Source organism: Magnolia sinica, chromosome 15 (genome assembly GCF_029962835.1).
Source record: "Magnolia sinica isolate HGM2019 chromosome 15, MsV1, whole genome shotgun sequence".
Classification (NCBI taxonomy): domain Eukaryota; kingdom Viridiplantae; phylum Streptophyta; class Magnoliopsida; order Magnoliales; family Magnoliaceae; genus Magnolia; species Magnolia sinica.
In genome coordinates, this window is record NC_080587.1 from 14,334,938 (window position 1) to 14,345,468 (window position 10,531).

Sequence of the window (10,531 nt, forward strand, 5' to 3'; positions counted from 1 at the left end):
GGATCTCATGTCAACATCATGGTGGACCCCACCTCGAGTCGCAAGTGCACAAGAGGGACGTGCACTCACTATGCACTGGACGGAGCAGCTCTGTCAAACAACAGTTGACCGAGCTTTCCACAAAAAGAGGGGAGCGGATTGGATACTGAACACTTCAGTAGCCAACCCGCTACTGAAGTGATGTGGTGAAATACAATTGGTTGAATACTAATAGCATGTTCCCTTACAAGGAGTTCCGTTAGACGTCTCTCTCTGTTTGCCCGTGCACGCACTCGAGCCGACCACCTAATGGTAAACTTTATTTTTAAGTCTTTTTTTTTTTTTTTGTTCTTGTGCTCCCTGAAGTGATGTCACCACTTTTCATGGGCGCCACCATAATGTATGTTTTGTATCCACACCGTCCATCCATTTCATGATATCATTTTAGGGCATAAAACTGTTCCTAAATGACGATTTTGGTGTAGTGGCATGTGTTACCATTGTTTAAGTTCTCCAAAGTATCTGATTTATAGTGTGAACATTTTAGTTGAATGTCATCATTTGAACTGGAAGTCCAGGAAAGTCTGCAGCAAGTGTTTGAATCTTCTTTTGTGTTAGATCGAAAGTGATTTTTGTGCTATGCATGCTTATGCTATGTATGCATGCATGCATGTCTTACCATTGGTTAAGTTCTCCAAAGTATCTGATTTATAGTATGAACGTTTTAGTTGAACATCATCATTTAGTCATTTGAACCGGAAGTCCAGGAAAGTCTGCATCAGTTTTCACTTTTCTTACATTTGAGTGCAGGTTTCTATAGCTTGCGGGTTAGGGAAAACTAAGGGTCAAGGTGATGATCCATTTCGCAAACGGAAGCCTGGAATGTGGAGAATAATGGAGCAAAATTTCAACTCTGGCATTTCAATTGATATAGTTCAGTTATTTCTCTTTTCTCTGTCTTCCTTAGCTTGCTCTAGGTTTAAACTACTAAGATTTGTAGTCAGTGGGAATTAGCCAGTTTGCTTTCAGTTGTCTGCTTACAGATCATTTCCCTTTGGAAACAGGAAAAGGTAAAAAAAGGGCTTCATTTGTAGACTCTGTAGTCATGATGCATCATGCCCTTTTGTCATGTTTTAGATTGACATGTCTTTCGTAATTCCTTTTGCGAGCAAATGTTGTCTGACTGCGAATTACTCCCAATGGGATCGGAATACTGGTTTGATAAAAGTTACCTCTGCACACAGATCTTTTTATGTTGGTGATGCAGTTGGGAGAGTCAATTAATGATCGTAGTGATGTGGATATTAAATTTGCTCAGGTACCTTTCAATGTTCTCCTTTAGGCTCCGTTTGGATGCAAATTGAACTGTGAACATTTATTTTAATCAAGATGAAATGACGAAAGCTAACGATGTTGACTAGTAATCCTAGCACGGCCATAGCCTCAAATGCATCCCGTTTCCTTTAATTTTTCATGTCCAACTTGTGACATAATTGCAATTTTGAGCTTCTACTCTCAATATGAGTGCTTGGGAAGCAAATCACAATTTGGTCAGAGGGACTTCATTCATGGTTCGAAATATCTTCTGATATGGCTTGGTATTGTGCAAGTCACATAAGTTTCGTATGGAAACGGAACAAGTTGGACCAGTTCGTGCCGGTTTCGGTCCCCAGGCTACTCGCACTCCAAAACTGCTACTTAAATCCATGGCTTCGTTATATCAACAATTGCAATTCGAATTAAACAATGCATCTTAAAGCTTCTCTTAATCTAGAAGATCTTCCATAGCGTCCTAAATTTTGATTTATGGTTGCAACATTCTCCTGCTGCTATCTTTGCTTTAAGCTTTTTGTTGACGGTATCTGTTCCTGTTGTGTTTATAGGCTGTTGGCTTGAAATTTCATCTTCCTGAGGAATATTTTGGCGCTTAAAGACTTCCTGACCATTAACCTCTGGTACACATTCACATCACTGATTCCTTTTGGAATTCAAATTGTATATTTGTAGCTAGTGGGAGGAACCATGCATGTAGTAGATTGTGATAGATTGGTTAGGTTATGTATGAGGAAGTCTGGCATTATCTGAAGCTTGCAGAAGTCAATTAATCATTACCCTCTGAAATCAGTGGGCAGATTGAATATTTTGGCGGAATGGACAGAGTAGATGCATGCAGTGTATGCTCTCTTGCTTTTTTGCCCTAAATCAACATGTTGTGTTCATCAGGTAGGACCTGAAATGTACTGGATATTGATTGGGGTATTAAAAACATCAAATCCAAGCAGAGAATTGTTTGATCTTTGTGAGTATTGGTGCTCCTAGACGTGGTAATTCATGATGAGGCTGAGAACCTGAAATGCATTGGATATTGATCTAGCTGTAAAAGTAATGCCAGTTGTTTGCCTTTCCATGGAGACCCTGGCATTCTGTTATTGATTTTTTTTTTTTTTTTTATAAATTTTGGCAGAGCGTCAGGCCACTGCCTTTACAAACGCCTGGTAAGGAGACTTGGATTGTGGGCTGTGCCTTGGGAGAGTGGCAACAATATGAGCTGGGTGAGGGTCATGAGGGGCCGCAGTTTAAAATACAGCGAACGAGCTTTTGCTATTGGATTGCATGGCATTGTTGTAAAGGGGTGCAAATGTCTACATGGACAGAACGGATGCATGCCGTGAATGGGTGGCATCGACCTACAAACGGGCAGTTAAAAAAGCATAGGGTCATTAACTATCTATTTCAGTCCGACTGTTGGTGGTCAGGATGGTTGGAGCTGGTTCAATTCCTGCACTGGGTCCACACCAAATGGCCTCCAAGTAGAATAGCCAATTGCCCTCAAGAACTCATGGTGGCCATGACCAAAAAGCCTTGTTCAAACAACGAGGAAAGCACTCAAATGAAATGCCCCTGTATATACCTAGAGAACAACTCATTTTGGGTGAGTTGCTGGGTGGCCCACGTGGCTTCATGTTCAAATGATCTGAATGGTCCATCTGATGCCCACTACAGTAGAGAGATCATTCTCTAAAATTGCTTTGTTTGAATATGATGATTCATGATATCCAGCCAGGGTCATTCACAGGGACGTTTTACAACTGGCTAAGTCGATGTCCGCATTAAACTGGGGAACAGTCCATCTATAGGAGTTCATGCACAGTGGAGAATCTCTGGACGCGAATTAACTAGACGTGCAACCAAAGGCCCTGTGGGGTCCACTACTATATCTGTGTGACATCCACTGCCCATCAGTTGGTCAGCTCATGTTAGGAAGTGAGCCTAAAAATCAGATCTGAATCTCAAGTAGGCACACGGCACCCCATAGGAAACAATGGGGATGGGAATGCCCACCACTAGAGCTACTCCCCTCAGTGCTCAGTGGGCCCCACCATGATGTATGTGTTTCATCCATTCCGTTCATCCATTTTTAAAGATCATTATAGGGCTTTGTCCCAAAAATGAGAGGGATATAAATCTCAGGTGGACCACACCACAGGAAAACAATAGTGATTGGATATCCACCGTTTAAATCCTCCTAAGGCCCAGTGTACTGTTTATTTGACATCCAATCTATTGATTAGGTCATACAGGCCCAGATGAAGGGAAAAAAACAAAGATCAGCTTGATCCAAAACTTTTATGGCCCCCAAAAAGCTTTTAATGGTTGACCTTCATTGAACATTGTTTCCTGTAATGTGGTCCACTTGAGATTGCGATATAACTCATTTTTGATATCATACCATAAAATGATCGAGAAAAATAGATGTATGGAATGGATGAAACAAATACATCATTGTGGGGCCCACAGAGCACCAACCACCAGCCATTGGTTGGTGGCGGGGGAGCAGCTAATCCCTTTCCATCAATGAGTTCCACCAGGATAAAAGGAGAAAGCAAATATCAAGTGGATTCGGGGTTGGTTCCAGATGGAGTCCAGTAAAGGTTCGGATGGCCTTGGGCTCACGTTCTTAGATCAGGGAACGGACCCGGACATGCTTCAACCGTCGGATCCTGCCCATTTTTCGTCCTCAAGTGTGTACTCGTCCCTTTGGGTATTGTACATGGTTCAGTGATAAGACCGTCCATCTGATGGGCCGCAATGTAGATGGATGATGCCTAAACTTCTCGTGGAAATACTCCATCAATCCAATTCTTCCATTTTCTATGAAATGTGGATAGCTGACGTGTCATTTCTGTAACCGTTAATTTCAAGCCACTGATGGATGGAAGAATTGGGCTCTCTCTTTTTGGGAGATCAACGGTCTGAATCACCGAATCATGCGCGCCTCAGTAGGTAGCCGAGGTCAGGATGATATTACAGATTTGATACTCAGCCATAGTACGACAATTGATACGCAGACACTGGGATATTGTTTAGGTTGCAAGTGTTAACTCAAATCAATCCCGAATGGCAGGTCCGGCTGTAGATAGGTCATCACTTTAAAATCAAATTGACTCTGTGATCCTACGATTGATGTGTATTTATTTGAAAAATTGGGAGATTTTTCAAATAAAAAATAAAAAATAAAATCTACTGACAAAAAAAAACTTAAAACAAACATTACCAAAATGAATTATCATCAATTCAACAACATTGAGAACAACATCAAGAAAAACAAGGAAAAAAAAAGAAAAAGGAAGAAGAATAAGATCAAGAAGGAGAAGAAAAAGAAAAAGCAGCAGCTACTAAAACGAAGAACTGGTTTTTGAATTCCTGTCCAGTCCTTCATGTCTCAGGTCACAGGCCCTGAGAGAATGAATCAATCCTCATAATAGCTTCCCAACTGACCTTCCACTTTCTTATTTATGTTCAAACCCTTCATTAATATGTTATGATCACGTTTACCATGACTTATGATGCATGACTCTGCCGCATCTGACTGATAATCCCACAGTACCAGTCTACCATAGTAGGATGATGAAACAAGCTGATATTCATAATGTGCGAAAAAATTCACTTTATAGATACCACTCATGTAGGCCCCCTCGAGGACTTTAATGGGGGAGTTGGTATGCCTGATGTCCCATATCTTGATTTCCTCACAATTGTCCGATGCGGTAGCAATACATTTTTCATTGATAGAGTTCCAATCACATGACACGAGAGGTCTGTCCTCACCTCTGAAAGTGATCCAAGCATTCTGATGGCGAACGTCTCTGATACGTAGAAAACCCTCATAGCATACGGAAGCATATAATGTCGGATTTTTAGGATTCCAAGTGACCCATGAAACAACGTCAACGTCAATATTATCGTATCTGTACGTATATTAAGGGATTGATTGATCGCGGTACCAGTGGTAGACAGTGCCATCCCAAGAGGCTGCCAGAAAAGAATTGTCAGATGACACGATTGGGCAGAGCTTTGGATTGGGAAGTTTTGGAGGGTATATCTGTAAATAGCTGCAGACCTCCTCGGGATTTTAACCAGCCACAATGATGGTTACAATTAATTAAAAGAGTTGTAAGTCTATCAATTTGAAGCTTATGGACAAATGAACGGGAGATTTCATCTTGATGCTCCAGAGGACTTTCGAGCCAGTAGTATGTCAAAGAGGAGAACCTGTTGGCAAGGCAAGCAAGTGATGCGTATATTGTTAGTCTTGAAATTGCTGGCATACTGGTAGATTGTAAGGTCCCCACTGGGGTCAATCATGGAGGGTTCTCTTCTTATAAAATAGATTTAAACTTAAATGATTCAATCCACTCCAACATCTCAATTCTATAATAGGTAGATTTGGCAATTTCAAAAGGTCGTGAATCAACATTTTAAGTAACTTTTTTAACTGTATATATGAAAGGAGACTAGAGCTGATATCTATAAAATAAAATAGACAAAAAAAAAAAAAAAAAGCCATAATGAAAATAAACAACCAAGTGATCTATTATATATAATTTTAACAAGTAATAACATGTGATGAATATAAAGATCAAAGCAATTTAAAATGCATGATAGAGAGAGAGAATATATGTGAAAAAACATGTAAAACGTCTGAAATATGATACAACTGCGTGACATCAAAGTTTAAAGTCAAGAGTACAATACCTGATCATGTGTAAAGGGTGATTTCTACTTTTCATAACTTCAAAATAATTTCTTAGGATAAAAAACACATTAAGAAAACCCTAGCAAAATATTACACAAATCACCCATCATTAAAAATTAAAAATTTTAGTCTATATATTTTGTAGTACAACATTATATTTATACAAAATATAATATAGCATACATTTCAACTCAAGTATATAATACCTTTTAAGCAATTGTAATTGGACATTCCATAATTTACATTATATTTAAATGACATTCATTGAGATGACTCAAAAAGAGGGAAACTATATAAAAATGCGTACCAAAAGAACCTTGGAAGGCACATTTTGTGCTACTATATAAATAGCTCTACTCTTGGAGTGACATTTGATGGTCCACTAGTGGCCCATATCCAAAATGAGCCCAAGGAACCACAAAGTCTTGGCTTTTTGGTAGGGTTTTCAAGACTTAAGGGTCATTGGTATACACTTCCAGAGTGAGTTTATGCAAAAGGGATTTTTATACTTCTTTCTATATTACCTTAAAGAAAAAATATTTTTAGCACTTATTTTGCCAAGAGAATGATGATACACCTGCAAAAGTCCATTCAAATGCACAAAACAAATGAGGTTTAGCTTAAAACATTGTTTAGGCATCAAACACCTTTATGTGGGTATCCACTAAATGGGCCTTAACTAGCCATGGGCTGGAGTGGACCTGACATTTTGGCCTTTTGGCAGGCCAAGCTAGCAGTTTCAGCTGAATAATAAATAAGCCGGGTCAAGCCAAGTTTGTTCATTTTCTTATACGGCTAACTTGAGGTTGGACTCAGCCTATTTATGTTTTATACTCGTTGGATATGGGTCCATATCCCAGACACAATCACTATATGTGGTAGACACTTTCATGATTTTTTACCTGATTAATTACACGGGTTGATCGCTCCTGATCCCAAACATGCATCCACGGTACACACGCAAATGCATGTAAATTTTGACCATCAAAATCTTGGGCCTTATAGCGGATGGAGAAAATACATATTGATAACCATTCAATTGAAGATCATCAACGATGGATGACTATTGAGAAAAATGATGGACGGGCAAAATTGTATGGTTTAGATTATGTGGCTTATGTGATTTGCATGCTATCACTCATCCACGGTATAGCTTCTATAAAGATTTTTTTAAAAAAAAAAGTACAATGACACGAGCTGTCATGGTATAATGTATTGAGGAAAATGCACATGGGCAAAGATGAAACAGAGAAAATTTGATCGAAGGCAGAAATGATTATGCCTGTTGGAACTTTAAAATAGTAGTGCAAACCAGAATGAGTTTTTCAACATATCAGATATGATTTTGGGGTAGGAGAAGGTACTTTAGCCAACCAAACTACTATGCTAGGTTGCCCATGTCGGATTTGCGAGATTCCATCAGATCGACTGTCAAAAGTGAGTTTTACTTTCATTTTTATTAAAAATAATAAGTTTTAACTGTTATATAACTTTTGATCCTTTGAGTTGTATGAGTCATGCCCAACATGAAAAGGGCTTAGAAAAGTTACGAGAACAGCGTGGTTAGGCTAAATTGGACACTTACCATTTTTGGCCGGAAGCCATGAAGTGTAGTAGGGATGATGATCGTCTGTAAGTCTGTAACTAGTAAGTTTACTATTTATAGTTACTCACCTTTTAAAGGAGTTTGAGTTTAAAACTTTATTCTAGGTTTGGGCTCATTATTTAAAGAATTATAATTTCAATTTTATTAGAAATTATTTCTATTTTTACCCCTCATGAATTCAAGGAAACTCTGCGAGGAGTCCAGAGAGCTCTATGGATTTGGAGTAATTATTTCCTCAGTAAGACCGTGACCTTCCTCATCACATCATTCCCTGCGTCGATTTTGAACGTGCAAGGGACCAGTAATTAGAATTAGAAGCGGCTCTCTACCTTCCAACATTGGTCTCTTTCTTTTATTTGCTAAGACATTGATGGGATGGCTATGGTCATCTGATCATTATGTCTTCTTGGAGACACGTTATCAAAAATGCTCATCGATCCAAACCATCCAATTTGTATGGCACTGATTTAGTGGAAAGTTCATTCATCAGTGTGAACATTTTAAGGTAGCATAGTGAGGGGAAGGTAAGGATGGTCCATATCTATGATTTGACTCTCCACGTAAAAGTACCAGACATTTAAGAGTGGTCATGTCTCGAAGCCCATTGGGTCCAAAAGTTTATACAGTGGCATGTGGAGCACATGGCTCGGTGATCTAAACCATTAATATTTCAAGCCCCAACCACTGATGGGTCCTGGATGGATGAAGTTTGATCCATGGTACACCAGTCCCAATCTATTGTATGTTCCTCTAAGTTCGATCTATGATGGGGTCCACAATTTTTCGATCCAATAAATGCATACCAAGGTCTGAAAAATCAAAATATATATTGTGGAGCTGAAAGCAAGTAATTCAGTTGAACTTTTTAGGGTAACTAGAGTTGTCAATGGGCCTGGCCTGGCCCAGCCCAACCTTAAGATGATGCCCAAGTCTGTTAGCATAGGAGGTTTTACCTCATGAGCCAACTTATTCCAGCCCGCCCAACCAAAAAAATTGAAAAAACAAAGAAATAAAAATCCCTACTGATCAATCCATTGATCAGGTGGGACACACTTGCACAAGTAACAGACATTTTGGAGGAATCAAACCAACGGTGGGGATTAAAATGGCATATTTGTGAAATATAATACATGTGCATATATATAAAGTAGAGCCCTGCTGGGTTAGGTTGGTCCTAGTTGGGCTTCCTTGACTTGTGCTCGACCCTAACCTGAACAATGATCGGGACATGCATGCGAAGCCAACGCCTGGTCTCAGACCAATCAGGTAGGTCCAAGCCCAGCCCAAAGCTGGGTTGGGGTTGCAGATGCGGCAGGCTACCTGGCCCATTGGCACCCTTCAGTAATATTTAATATTTTAAGTCTTTAAGAAGTAGAATTAAGGCTAGTTTGGTGGCTTATATTTGGTATGAATTAGAAATCAAATTACAATTTCCATGGAATCGATGTGCATTAAAATCCCTATGGAATCAATGTGAATTAGAATTCTCATTAGAGTTTGATAGTCACTAATTGAAATGCATTGGAATTTTGTATTATATTCATATGAACTTAAATTTAATACCCCAAGTTAGGGGTATTTGGTACCTTATATTTGTATATGAGAGGATTTGAGTATAAACAAAATCAAATCACTCATTTGCCACTGTGCTTGGAGGCAAATGAAATCGGAAGTATTCAAAATACACACTTTGGGTGTGTTTTGAAATTTACTATCTATATCTTAACGAGCTTATTAAATTTTCTTGTCAAATGTCAAATTCATCCTAAACTGGATATGCTAAGTAATTCCTATATGCATTTCAAACGCAAGCTCCCAAAACTCACATCAGCTAGCATGAAGCCTGCATGGCTCAAGCCCAACATGACCTAAACACTTCCACTAACAAAATGGTCCAGGCATGTGTTTCTTAAATCATGGACCATCGATTTTGGTCCCACTGAATAAGTTATCCACATATTATTTTTTTGTTAGCTTGTTAATACACCCCACTGTCAGTTGACACTTCACTGTTAGCCACCCCCCACTAAGGATCGGTACCAAGACCTCAATGTTGAAACGAGGTAGCTTTCACTCAGTCTACCAGCTATGGATAAGTGATATATATATATATAAGTGGGGTCCACCTTTGGGACCTAAGCCTTTCAACTGGTCGGCCCATCATGAACACAGGTAAGGCCCCACTATCTCTCCCTTATCATCATACTTAGCCATCCAATTGAAGACTGTGGAAATGGACATGTACAACCATCAATCCTCACTTCACAGGAAATATATCTTGTGGTCAGGATCACCTAATGAGGGAGATTTTCTGCTGGAGAATGCCGGGAGACCCTTGACCTGACTATGTGAGGCCTACCATGATGTATGTGTTTTATCCACGCCGTCCATCCATTTGAACAAGACAAGACCACATTACAGGAAATAGTGGGGATTGAAATCATATCATTGGAAACTTGGGCCACGTTTTTTTGGATCAAGCTGATATTTGTGTTTTCTCTTCAAGTCTGTGTGACCTTACTAACGGTTGGAAAATAAAAATCATGGTGGCCATAGGAAATTGTCAACGGTGGGTATCATTATCTCCACGGCTGCTTATGTTGTGTTCCACTTGAGCTTTGGATCTTCCTCATTTCTGTGCTCATGCCCTAAAATGACCTGGCAAAATAGATGGACAGCATGGATAAGACACACACATCGCAGCATGGATAAATGACAGAGTAGGTCACCAGGGCAATCCGCTTCCTTTTCTTTCAGCCAAGGTGGGCCACACAGTGATTCACCAGTTGCATCCACTCATTAAGCTTGACAAACCTACAAAATCAATGGATACGGTTGGGCTGACCGAATGAGTGAATCGACCTGATTTTCTACCGAGTAATCATCATGGTGTGGCCCACCATACATGG

General features: G+C 39.6%; 1 long non-coding RNA gene across 1 annotated transcript; it reads left to right on the plus strand.

Moving 5' to 3' along the window:
- Positions 1–773: 773 nt before the first annotated feature.
- LOC131227362 (uncharacterized) lies at positions 774–2,273 on the plus strand. Its single transcript, XR_009162225.1, has 3 exons — positions 774–917; positions 1,224–1,297; positions 1,863–2,273. It is a non-coding gene; the product is annotated as an uncharacterized LOC131227362 (long non-coding RNA).
- The last annotated feature ends 8,258 nt before the right edge of the window (positions 2,274–10,531 follow it).